Source organism: Myotis lucifugus, unplaced genomic scaffold (genome assembly GCF_000147115.1).
Source record: "Myotis lucifugus unplaced genomic scaffold, Myoluc2.0 scaffold_65, whole genome shotgun sequence".
Taxonomy (NCBI): Eukaryota; Metazoa; Chordata; class Mammalia; order Chiroptera; family Vespertilionidae; genus Myotis; species Myotis lucifugus.
Genome location: NW_005871113.1, coordinates 2,126,122 through 2,138,973, shown reverse-complemented (window position 1 = coordinate 2,138,973; position 12,852 = coordinate 2,126,122). Strand labels below are relative to the sequence as shown.

General features: G+C 40.3%; 1 pseudogene; it reads left to right on the top strand.

Annotated features, from left to right (window-relative positions):
• The first annotated feature begins 8,886 nt into the window (after positions 1-8,886).
• On the top strand, positions 8,887-12,588 carry LOC106697373 (annotated as a pseudogene).
• The last annotated feature ends 264 nt before the right edge of the window (positions 12,589-12,852 follow it).

The following is a 12,852-nucleotide window of genomic DNA, read 5'->3' as shown; positions in this document are numbered from 1 at the left end:
CAAGTGAGGTCTTCAGTGCCCTTCCAGATGACTTGCAATTTAAGAAGACTTCTCCCAGAAACTGCCTGGGGCTGTTTGCAGAGGTCTGCCACTGCAGCACAGATACCAGTAAAGCAGGGAGAGATTACACGGGACACTAAAAGCTCTTCTCTTCCGCCCAGTCAACAGTGGGTCTGAAGAGAATTTTAAAAGTGCCCAGGACATTGTGAAAGCCTAATTCATTCCCAACACACAAACATTTTCATTGCTTAGGTTTTCCAAAGATTAAATATCTCCTTTCCAAAGCTGCTGTCTATCGTTCCTGATTTCTCCTAGAGATTTTAATTTCAAATTTCCATGTATTTCTATTGTATTTTTCAGCTTAGTTTCTACTTGTACTGAATAATATAATGAAGAGTTTTCAAATAAAAGACATCTTGCAGATGGCAGCTGTTTCTACTCCCTGTATCACTAAATCAGCCCAATGATAGTTGTGTCTTTGGCTCATTCTTGAACATGGTTTGGCTGTTGGCTAGATGGCTATGAATATTTCAGTAAAGAAGCTCGTGATTCACTTGGCTGCTTATTTTTACAAATTCACATAATAAAAACTGATAGAACATACAGAGACTGCAAATTATTTATTCTATACTGATCTCCCCCCCCCCCCCACAAGAGTATAACTCGTATCTGGAACGTGGTCAGGTATAGTGGCTAACTGTGGCAGGATGCAGAATTCTTTAAATGCCTGAGAACTACAGTTCTCTCCACACATGAGAGTGAGGCAGACAGTAGGTAGGAAGTCCACCTATGTGGGTAAAAAAATAATATTAAAATAGATGGTAAGAGAACACCAGAAGTAGTTGAAAGGTAAGCATTAGGAAGACAATTGATTATGGGAGAAAGGGCTGTCATTCCAATATGTGACTGAGCTGGATATTCACAGGATGACATGCAACTTGGAGGTTCATCAAGGGAGACTAATGCACTATTTATTTAATCAGGTTCAGATGAAAGGCACCAGTCCAGAAGAACTGGAGACACCAAAGAAGGTTCTTAGCCACAAAGTGATTTCAAGTGCTCAGTCTACCTGGATTATATCAAATTTCAAGTTAGGTTCTGTTGAAGATAAAAAGAAGTAGATGACTTAGTGAGATCCTTGCCCTTATAGATAGAAGAGAAATACTATAGAAATTACTTACATGCCAAAGCTACCAATGAATCAGAGGAAAAACAACTAAATACTATTACAGCATTAAGATCGAAAACACCATGTGGATCAGGAGGGAAAAAAGTTCTCTTGCATTGAGGCCAAAGAAGATAAAGGCCAACTGTGGATACTTGACAACTGGCTTTGCAACCCTGACACTCTTTCAATCTCCTTTCCCAGGACTTTCCTGGACCTAGCTTCATTAATACTTCTGCAGTCCATAAGATGATATGTGGCCCTTTTAATAATTTCCCAATTTGTACTAGGTTAGCTACAGCTAGTGTTATTCACAACCAAAAGGTTCTAATAGTGGTAGTGGGAAATAGATGGCTTCTCAGGAGGCTATTGCGGTATTTCAAGTGATAGAACAAAATAGCCTAAGCAAGTTTAAAGACATTAGGAGGCAGAAGATGGATTAACTAATGGCATCTAAGGCAGAATCAGTAATTTTTATTAATCTATAAGTAGGACAATGTAGCAAAGGTGGTTGTTATATGTTCACAAAATTGTCACACTCTTTTGGACAAAGTGATAGACCATGTTACCCAGCCCCTTGTAACAAGGTGGTGTCATTGACCAATGCTCACCAATGGAAGGTGAGTAAATATTATGCGTCAGTCCCAGCCCAAGGCAATATTCCACACAGAATAAAGGATTTCAAGATGGCAATTTTTGTGAAACACAAAATTTGAGTCCCTGAGTCACCAATTTGTGATTTGTTCCTTTGACTATGAAATCGCCTTCAGTAGGGATTGTTTTCTAAGAAATCCAAGGTACCCAAGTTTTCAAAATTCTGCAATATTTTCTTTATTTGATTGTCCTAGAACCAGTTTATACTTACTTTTTCAGTGAGGGTATTACTGCACCATTTGTATTCCATAACTTTGTAGACACAAACTGCAAGTTTTAATTTCCCAGGTATGTCTACTTTTCCCATTCTGTGCTCTATCCCCATCTCATTGAGGTAGTCTTTCAAGTTCCCTGTTTTCTCCAGGCAACTCAATTTCATCTGCTTGTCTCCTGTAGGCTCAAGGCCATATCTGCTTTCTATTCTTTTTGTAATTGGGAAGGCTCCCCACTAATTTAGTCTGCTATGTCGTCAGAAACAAAAATACAGGACGTCTCTTTTGGCCACATTTACTTGAGGGCTCTCTTGGACATACAGGAGCACTGTGGGCTTGAACTTTGAAAGACAGGCCTTGGATGGATCCATAGATTCAGAATAAAAAGAATGAGGTAATCTAGATTGACCATACAAAGTAAGACAAGAAGAGGATAAAAATAATGGGGCTTTGAGAAACACACCAACATTTAATGAGCAGGAAAAAAAGGAATAATTAAGGAGAAGTTGGTAAAGAATAAATAAAGAATAACTAGGAGTACCAGAAGAAATAATTTGCAACAATTAAAATCTGTCTCAATTGCAATGTCAAGCCCCTCCAACTTAAAACAAATACTTAAACAAGAAATATAAAAAATATGCAGGTTTGAATAAATCATAGGCGATTCTTGGACAGAGGTCTTCAGCCCTGGGAGTAAGTTTACTAAAGAAGATCATTCAAAAGCCTTTGGCCATAGGTAGCATGATGTCTAGTGATTTCCATGATGGTGTGATGGCTGTTACAGGGACTTCTGTTGTTGCTGCCCAGTGGAGATCTATTGCAGCATGAGCTCACCCTTGGCTCACAGTCTAGTCTTATAAATAGAACAGAGAATGGCCTTACAAATCACACAAAGCTGCTCAATTTTCTCAATTCCCTTCTCTCTGCCAGGTTCTCCTTTCCTCCCCTTCTTTCTTTTCTTTTTTTTTAATATATATTTTATTGATTTTTTACAGAGAGGAAGGGAGAGGGATACAGAGTTAGAAACATCGATCAGCTGCCTCCTGCACACCCCCTACTGGGATGTGCCCACAACCAAGGTACATGCCCTTGACCGGAATCGAACCTGGGACCCTTGAGTCTGCAGGCTAACGCTCTATCCACTGAGCCAAACGGGTTAGGGCTCCTCCCCTTTTTTCAATTCTCTCCTTTGGAAGCTTGAGATCAACATGAGAATGAGATGACTGTAGCAGCTGCTAATGCGCTGAGGAGACAGCACTCTGAGGTCCCCAGTCCTGCTTGAGTGTACTGTTTTGCCTGCAACTCTTTCTCTTTATTCCTGGATGGGACTGACCCAAACACATTAGCTTGGTTTTACCATTCTAAGGCTGAATAGTCAAGAAGAAGAGATAGTATCAAGAGATGTTTTCAATAATATCAGTTGCTGCTGAGAGCACATGGAAGATTGAGATAAATTCCCCAGATATAATAATAAAGGTTTCTCAGTTACATTACTGAATATAGTTTCCACAGAAAGATAGGTAGGTAAAAGGCAGACTATAATGTGGAAGAGTAAATAAAAGTTGAGGAAATATAAAAGACTAGGAAATGTTGCCATTTAAATAAGTTTGACTGAAGAGAAACCAGATATAGGCTGATGGCCAGAGGAGAAGGTAGGGTCAAAGAATGTTTGTTTGTTGTTTCTTAATGATTGGGAAAAGGGCAGGGGGGGGGGTAGGGGGGAGGTCGGGGAAAAGAAAAGGAAAAACAGTGGAAAGGGGGATGAGTGGATGGAAAAGAATGTTAAAGGGAGATAAACAGCAAGAACACAACTTTGGGAGAACCTCAAAATGTCATCTGGCCAGTCCCCTCTTCTTCCAGGAAAAAGAAACCAAATTCTTAATATAATAATAATAATAATTTTGAATCTACTTTGTTCACTAGTGAGTTGGCTTTAATTTCTTACCTAATAAATTTTCCTAAATTTCCCTTTGATATTATTTGTATAATGAGTAGGTCAATTAGAAGGAGATTTAGATTTTTATTAGTAGAAACCCCAATATATCTTATTTGGAAGAATTTATTTTACAATCCTAAATTTCTGTAACCACTTTTCTCATATCTGATAAGTTCCTCTCATGTAAACATTTTGTTTAAAAATAGGTGGTAATTCAAAATCAGATATATTAGCTTAAAGGAAAAACAGGGATTCGTGTGTGTGTGTGTGTGTGTGTGTATGTTCTAAGTCCCAGAGATATAACAGGATGTTAAATGGTAAATAAAACAGAGTTTATCTTTAAAAAGCACCTTGTAGTTAGTGGAACCACTATTATTTCCAAGAATAGAGATGTTTAAATGTCGAGTTAATTACCAATTATTCACACAGTTTAAAATAGACGTAAGTGAAGAATCCAGAAGGGTAACTTAATCATTCATTTGAGATCTATTTGTTTAGGAGATATAGTAAAATTTATATTTATATCTGTAGCTTCTGATGTTGAAAGCATTTAAATATTTCTCAAAAAAATGAACCCCCAATTCAAATATCTACCATTTAGATTTACTCTGGTGTTGTTGCCAAAAGCCAGCATATCCAGAGCTACAACTTCCTTATTTCAGGAAAGCAATTATCTTGCTAGTTTATACTGGTCCCTAAGGTAGGCTATTGCACTATCTAAAAAGGGAGTTGGCATATTATTTAAAAACTAAAGGCCTGGTGCAGAAAATTTGTGCACTGGGGGGGGGGGGGTGAGGGGGCCCCTCAGCCCGGCCTGAGCTCTCTCGCAGTCTTGGGACCCCTTGGGGGATGTCCACTTGCTGGCTTAGGCCTGATCCCTCTTGCTGTCTGGGGTTCTCACAGTCTGGGACCCCTCACTCTTTACTGCCCGCTTGCAGCAGATAGATAAAGATATAGCAAAGGGTCCTAAAATTACAAGTTCCCATGAGGTCACAGAACAAACAGATGGTGAGACTATAACTAAGAGGTTGTGGTCAGAGAGAAGAGTGACTGAGTTGAAGATTTCAGGTACAGTACAGCAGATCTAGATGGTGACAAGTTCCAGAGTATGGTCATTTGGAATAGAAACGAGATGTTTTAACAAAAGAAACAAGGAAGTGAAAGAGTGTGAATAGGTAAAGTCCTTTCAAGCAAGTAGTGAAAACGTAATCTGAAGCTCTCAGATCAACCTCATTCTGTTCCAGCTTAAGCATGAGAATAAACAGAGAAATGAGACATCGTCCTCTAACACAGTAGGAGGCAGCCTCAAGAGGAAATTTCAAAATCAGAACACCTGCACTCACACCCCTGAAAAACCTTTGCTCATAGAGTTTCCATGTCCTTAGCACTTTTCACTCAGGCGAGGCACAGCCTTTCCTTAGCAATGAGAGAACTTTGCACCTGTAGCCAAGGGGTGCTATGGAGAAAAAACTCCCCAGGAATCTCTGCCACCATGTTTTCACCATGTCAACCGAGACTCAACCTGTCAACACCTCCAGTGGCAACATGCCAGCCTATGAGAGCACGAGTCGATGCCTTTGCACTTTTTCCTGTTATTAAACAGACTTTCTCTCCTGGCAATGTTTTATTGTAACCTGTAGTTACAAGTTAGCGATGTTTCCAAAGCTTCTTTTTATGTGTGTGTGTGTAATATCATTAATATTAATGGAATGATTTCCATCCAAATAGAAAAGTTAGAATCAAATGTAGAACAATATATGGAGGTGAAGACAATTTTATGAAATTATATTCTGAACACAGCCTAAGGACCCATTCTACCACTATTTTCAAATGATGGAAAAGATAACTTTTACTTGTCTTTTCTATTTCTAAAACCACTGCACTACACTCACTTTTCTTTGAACTCTTTCCAGGATACGTATCACTTCTGCCTTGGAATTCAAAATTCTCCTGTGTCCAAAGACTATCATCTCTAGAACATCAACAAGAATCATCTCTCTTCTCCATATCTAAAGTACAGGTTTTGTGAGCTGCTGATTATCCTGAGCAGGTCTCATAAATACCATTCTGTATTCTGATCTGGTGACCATCTTCTCCAAACATTGCTCAAGATCCACTTAAATTCTATCTCCTTTATGAACTTTTCCCTGACCATACCAAGCTGCAGAGAATTTTCCCTCTCATGACATGAAATGCATAGTTCAAGACATATTTGTTGGATGCCTAATAAGATGCAGGCACCATCCTCAGTGCTGATAATCCATTGTTGACTAAGATGCCTTATACAAGTAGGGGGCAAAATGCATAATATAAAGATAAGTATTTAGTAAACACTTTTTTTTTGCAGAAGGTTCAAGGTGAAATAAAGGATATGAACATTTATTGAGCCTCCCTTCTATCGATCAGGACTTTAATCATCGTAGTATCAAGGTTTTGTTAGTGGCGGAAAAACAGCACCATGTGTTAGTGAGGAGATAGTCTGGACATGGGTTGAGCAAACCTGGTACTTGAGTTTGGCTTGAAAGAATTCAGAGCTAAGGAACTAAAACTAAGGGAAGTTTGTTTAGAAAGTTAAAGAGGTAGTAGAAGGACCCTTCCAGCGTAGAAGAGGGAGAGTAATAACCTCCAAAGGGTCATTAGTCAATGCAGCTGGTCCTGATGTCAGCCATGGTGTTGCTCCATCTGCTTTTGTTGCTTCTCTGGGCCTGGAGCTGAAACATAGCTGAGGCCTAGATGTCATCTCCAGGGGTTAATGCTTAAGAGAGTGGTGATGCAAGGGCTTGTAGTTTTGCCCATTTCTAAGCACCCGGGGCTCTCCACCCTGGTGAGCCTCTGCACCTGGCCTATCGTTCCTCCTCTGCTCATGCCTACCTAACTACTACTGCCGTTTTACATGTGACAAAACTGGCCAGAAGAGGTTACATGTAAATAATTCCGATAAAGGTTGTGTAATAAAGCAGAAATCAGAAATCACCTGTCTGATTCCAAAGCCAAGCTTTTACTGATTGGCTTTATAAATCAAAGCCCAGGTCCAGACTATCTCCTCACTAACACATGGTGCTGTTTTTCCGCCACTAACAAAACCTGGATACTATGATGATTAAAGTCCTGATTGATAGAAGGGAGGCTCAATAAATGTTCATATCTTTTATTTCACCTGGAACCTTCTGAGGCTGCCTCTGTAGAGCAGAAAAGATAAAGCTGTTTACATTAGCAAATATTTATTGAGTGGCTAATATAAATGGGGGGCACTATACAATGAGCGCTTTACATAGGTATTTACCCTATTTTAAAGATAAAGAAACTGAGTGATGAAGAGATTAAATAAATGGCCCAGTGCCTTCTAGCAACTAAATGACACAGCCAGTATTTTAACCCATTTTCTTTGACTCCAGAACTCAAGATCTTAACCATTTTATTGCATTAGTACCTGGAAATGAGATTAAAAGGCTAGATTGTAATCATAAAGAGTGCAAGTGGTGATAACAGATTGGAATCTAGCCAACACCATGAGCTAGAGTTGTGCTTTTGAACACGTACAACTTCGTGAGCTTCAATTTCTTGGTTTTTCACGAGAAAAATGGCATCCATCTTGGCTTTTTCTGGGGCAGTCTGAAGTTCAAATGAGAGAGTGATCTGCACTCCAGCCCTTGCTTACTGTGTATGGTGCCCTGAGGTGTGAACAATAATCATGGATCAGGGCATGCCTGTGGAGGCTCACAGACCCATTTTTCAGATGGGAATCCCAGGAACACTGAGATTAAGTTAAGGTACTTGCAGAAAGTCACCCAGTTTAGGTTTTAGATCCATCCCGTTTAAAAGTTACTAGACATTGCTGACCCAGGGTGGTCCAGTCTGGGATAGGTATGCTTTTAGCATAAACTAGTCTTATGGGGGAATTAATCCAGGGGCTGATGACTTCTGACCCATTACCTCCTCTACTAAACCAAAGCTGGCAATTCAGTAGCCACCTTTCAGTCTTTGGAATATTGATGGAGTGACAGCAAGGTGCTGTGGATCACCCCCCACCACCACTGGGACGTCAATGCCAGCACAGGGGAGAGGTTTGGTGTGGGGAGAATGCAGCTGACCCTCTGTGTGACCTTGGGCAAGTCCTTTCCCTCTTTGGGGCTTCGTTTTTCCAGTGGTAAATGGAGGGGTTGAACCAGGATGGGCCTCAAAGATGGTTCCAGTCTTGTCCCTGTCTTCATGGAGTGGGAGAAGAGACTGATGTGTAAACAGAGTTACAATTGTAGATGAGTAGGGAGGTGACAAAAGTCTGTGCCAGGGACTGAGGGAGCTGAGAGGAGGGGCAAATAATGTCACTCAAGGAGGACACCAGGATGAGGTTGGTATGATGATGCCCAATACACCTGGTTTGAATCTTCTCACCACCCCAACCTGGGCCTGGCCTAGAAGCAGCTAAGAAATATTTTGAGTTGGTGCTGAATGAAGACTCAGTGTCTGTCTTCAGGGGCTTGCCAGCCTTGTTAAAGGGAAATTTTTTCCTCCTCTGAATTTCTGTTGATTATTGGGCACATAGGGGATCAGAGAGATTAGGGCTCAGGTTGCCCTGACTGCCCTGAGCTTCCAGACACAACCAGATCATCTCTCATTTCATCTCTGCTTAAAACCTTCCAATCCTTATTCCTTTGCCTTCAGGATAAAGTACAAATTATTTAGCAGATCAAGGCCTTGTCTGCCTCTGACTCTTCTTCAGACTACACTAGGATTTCTCAGCCTTGGCACTATTGATATTTTGGGTCAGATAATTCTTGTGGTGGGAGGGACAGAGAGGCTGTCCAATACATTGTGGCAGCATCCCCAGCCTTTACATAGTAGATGTCAGTAGCACACACACTTCTTCCCAGTTATGATAATAAAAAATGTCTCCACTTTTCCAACTGGGGCCTGGCATCATGGCTCCCACAAAGGAGGGAGGTGAAAAGAAGAAGGGCTGTTCTGCCATCAGCGAGGTAGTGACCAGAGAATACACCACCTACATTCACAAGTGCAACCATGACCTGGGTTTCCAGAAGCATGATCCTTGGTACTCAAAGAGATGCAGAAATTTGCCATGAAGGAGATGGGAACTCCAGAATTCCCATTGACACCAGGCTCAACAAAGCTGTCTGGGCCAAAGGAATAAGGACTGTCTCGTACTGTATCTGGATATGGTTGTTCAGAAAACATAATGAAGATAAAGATTCACCAAACAAGCTCTAAATGTTGGTTACCTATGTACCTATCACCATTTATAAAAATCTACAGTTAATGTGGATGAGAACTATCTGCTGTTTTTCAGGTCACGCTATGAACACACACACACACACACACACACACACACACACACACACAATGTCTCCAGACATTGCTCAATGAATCATGAACCCTGCTTGAGAACCGCTGGATTAGAGGAGGATCAGCCACTCCGAATCTCTTTTCTCCGGGGTGTGCCTTACTATTGCTTTCCTCACGCAGCCTTCCACATTTCTCTCCTCTTTCCTGGTGAGCCTTACTAGTCCTGCACATCTCAGAAGTTCTCTCCCCCAGGAAGCCCTTTCTGACCTCCAGTTTGTCTTCTTTCCCCACCTGACTGGGAGCCCCAAAAGGGCAGAGTCTTTGTCACTCCTGTGTCCCCAGCACCACCCATCTCAGGGCTGGGCACAGAGCAAGGGCTCAGTGTTGTTGTGAAATAGAGACTGGGCTGGGATGGAATTCCCTGATTCCAATGGTAGATCCGACAGTCAGTGAGGATGTGCTGGACAGCCTGGCTTCCTCCTGGGCCCTGCCCAGCCGTCAGGGTCTCAGGTTCTCTGCTTCTCAGCCCTCAAGCCTCTTAGCAGATGTTCCCAGGGACTCTGCGTGAGATTAGACACCTGGGTCCCAAAGCAAAAATACTGTCTTAGTCACTGCTGTATCCAGAGATACCATCACCGTCCACCACCTCTGGACAAAAATTAACAAAGACATCATTCAAAAATCACCGCAGGAATTCCTTACAAGTTTGCTTGTAAACTGAGGCTTGAAGAGGCCAAATGAGTCTCTACTAGTATGTCCAAAAAATGTCAATCACAGTAATAGGAAAAAACCAGAGGATGAGATATTGAAACTTCAAACTCCTCTTCTGCATTGTTCCTTCCTGTTTAAACTTTTCACCTGGTTAAAGCTGTCTCCGATGAAAACAGCACTGGGTATAGGAAACCCCAGTGTTTGTAGACTCACTTTGGAAAAGAATGCCTGGTATGCTTACATTTAATAACATTGCTGTAGTTACTAAAATATACTGAAATTTTATCATGGAATTCCAGAAAATATCATGTTCCTGGAATTTTATAGGATTCCCCATATGGGAGACAAGGTTATTTGTGTGCTTATCAATTCAATTTTTTTTCTTAATGTTGGTGTTGTAATGTACCCCACAAATCACAGAAGGACACCTCAAGAAGTCGAATTAAAGAGTCACATTTATTGCAATCCGGGACTATGAGGGGCCATTCCCCAAATCTCATAGCAACAAGATGGTCGCAGCTCCAAGGTTATATAGGCAAAAAATGACAAAGGTATTGATTCCCAGGGTTTGGAATGAGGAATCTGGTTCGCAAAAAAGCAGTTTACAGAAGCAGAATTAAGCATGTTATCTAAATACAGTTTTGGGTCTAGAGCAGGGGTGGGCAAACTTTTTGACTCGAGGGCCACAATGGGTTCTTAAACTGGACTGGAGGGCCAGAACAAAAGCATGGATAGAGTGTTTGTGTGAACTAATATAAATTCAAAGTAAACATCATTACATAAAAGGGTACGGTCTTTTTTTTTTTTTTTTTTTTAGTTTTATTCATTTCAAATGGGCTGGATCCGGCCCGCGGGCAGTAGTTTGCCCACGGCTGGTCTAGAGCCCTCTGACCTTGGGATAACTGTGCTGTCCTTCCCAGGTAAAGGAAAATGTGCTTCCTAAGACCACTATGACCACAACCCATGGGATATTCACATTACAATCAATAAGGCATTTAATCGAATGGGATGATTTATACAATTCAGAAAATCAAAGTAACTTTTCTATTGTTAAGCCAAACAACAGGATTGGAGTTAAACTACAGTTTCTACCTGAGATGATTGCTACCATACTTCATTGGGATGCTATGGCATAATAAAAATCAGTGCATTTCCTTGATATCCAAGCTAGTCTAAAATGATTTTAAATGTGATTCAATGTGAATGAGTAATATTGTGTGGCACTTTTTTTTTTAACCTGTAAGCTGTTTTACAAAAGAAGAAAATAGACATGGGATTGCACAAGCAATCATCAGAGAGAAGAACAGAACAAAAATAGTAGAGGGTTAAAAGTGGTCACTTTAGAAAAATTGTCTGATTGAAGTTTTATCAATTTACACTCTAGTTGTTTGCTTTGTCAACATTTCTGTTTGCACTGCTAGATTGTGAATCCCAGAATAGTAGGAAATGGTAAAGGACTAATTAAATTAAAAGGCTTTGTTTTCAGATAGAACCATAGAAATTCTATATTTAAAGCTGTAACAGGGAAGACATCAAATAAAATAGAAATCTCAATTATTCACTTAGCTAACTGATTTCTCAACTTTCATCTTTCCACTTATATATTTTGACCTATCATACAGTTTTACAAGATACTACAAGACAAAAGTCAAATCCTAGTAGATAGGGTCTATTTTCAAGCATTCATAGAACAATCAAGACAGATTACTCTCACAATTGTTGTAATGTATGCCGCGAATCACACAAAGATGCCTCAAGAAGTCGAATTAAGGAGTCACATTTATTTCAAAGCTGGGACTACCAGGGGGCATTTTGCTCTCCAAATCTCGTAGTGATACGATGGCCGCAACACCAGCTTTATATAGGCAAAAATCACAAAGATATTGATTACATCCCGGGGTTAGGAATGAAGAACCTGGTTAGCAAAAAAGCAATTTGTTACAAAAGCTAGATTGAGCCGATTAGTTATCTACAAAGATTAATTATAGTATCCGGTGTTGGGACCACTGAGTCGACAGGAATGCATTATCTGGAGCCATCGGGTCTTGGGACCACTGAGTCAACAGGAACACGTTATCTGGAGCCACTGAGGCAATTTAGAGTAATTGTGCAGCCCTGGTCTCCAGGTACAGAGGAATGTGTTTTCTAAAACCAGTATGACCACAACCAATGGGGTATTCAAATTACAACCAATAGGATATTCAATTGAATGGGATGATTTATATAATTCAGAAAATCAAAATAACTTTTCTATTATTTTAGCAAGCAAATAATGACAGAAGCAAGTCAGCAGGGTTAAAATATTAGACAGCAATTCCCACCAAGCAATATTAGACAGCAATTGCCACCATGCTTCACAACAAGAGGGAGACTGATCAAATCGTCAAGTCCAAACAGAATAAGATCCCTAAAAACAGTTGGGGGTCCTTATATTACAGGAATAAATATGGGCCATATTTAAAGAGAAAATATGTTCTTCCAAGTGACTGGAACATTTTACCTACCAGAAATAGTTGGCCTCTCTTGCTGCATTTTTCCCCTAGTACTATATAAACATTGACACATTCTTACCCCTTAATCTCCTTTTCAGAACCATCATCAAGCCATAAAATTTACAGTACAATTGAGGTGACATTGATTTTTTAGATGCTGAATTGATCTTGCAGCCACCTGATCATGATAAATGTTATTTTTATATATTCTTAATTTGACTTGCATATATATTGTGAAGGCTATTTGTATCCAAGATGGTGATTATTGGTCTGTAGTTTCCCTGCAATGATTTTGTTTGGTTGTGATGTCAGAGTAGTATTGATCTCATTCTATAAACTGCAAAGTATTCCCTTTCCTTCCAGTTTCTGAAAGAAAAAAAA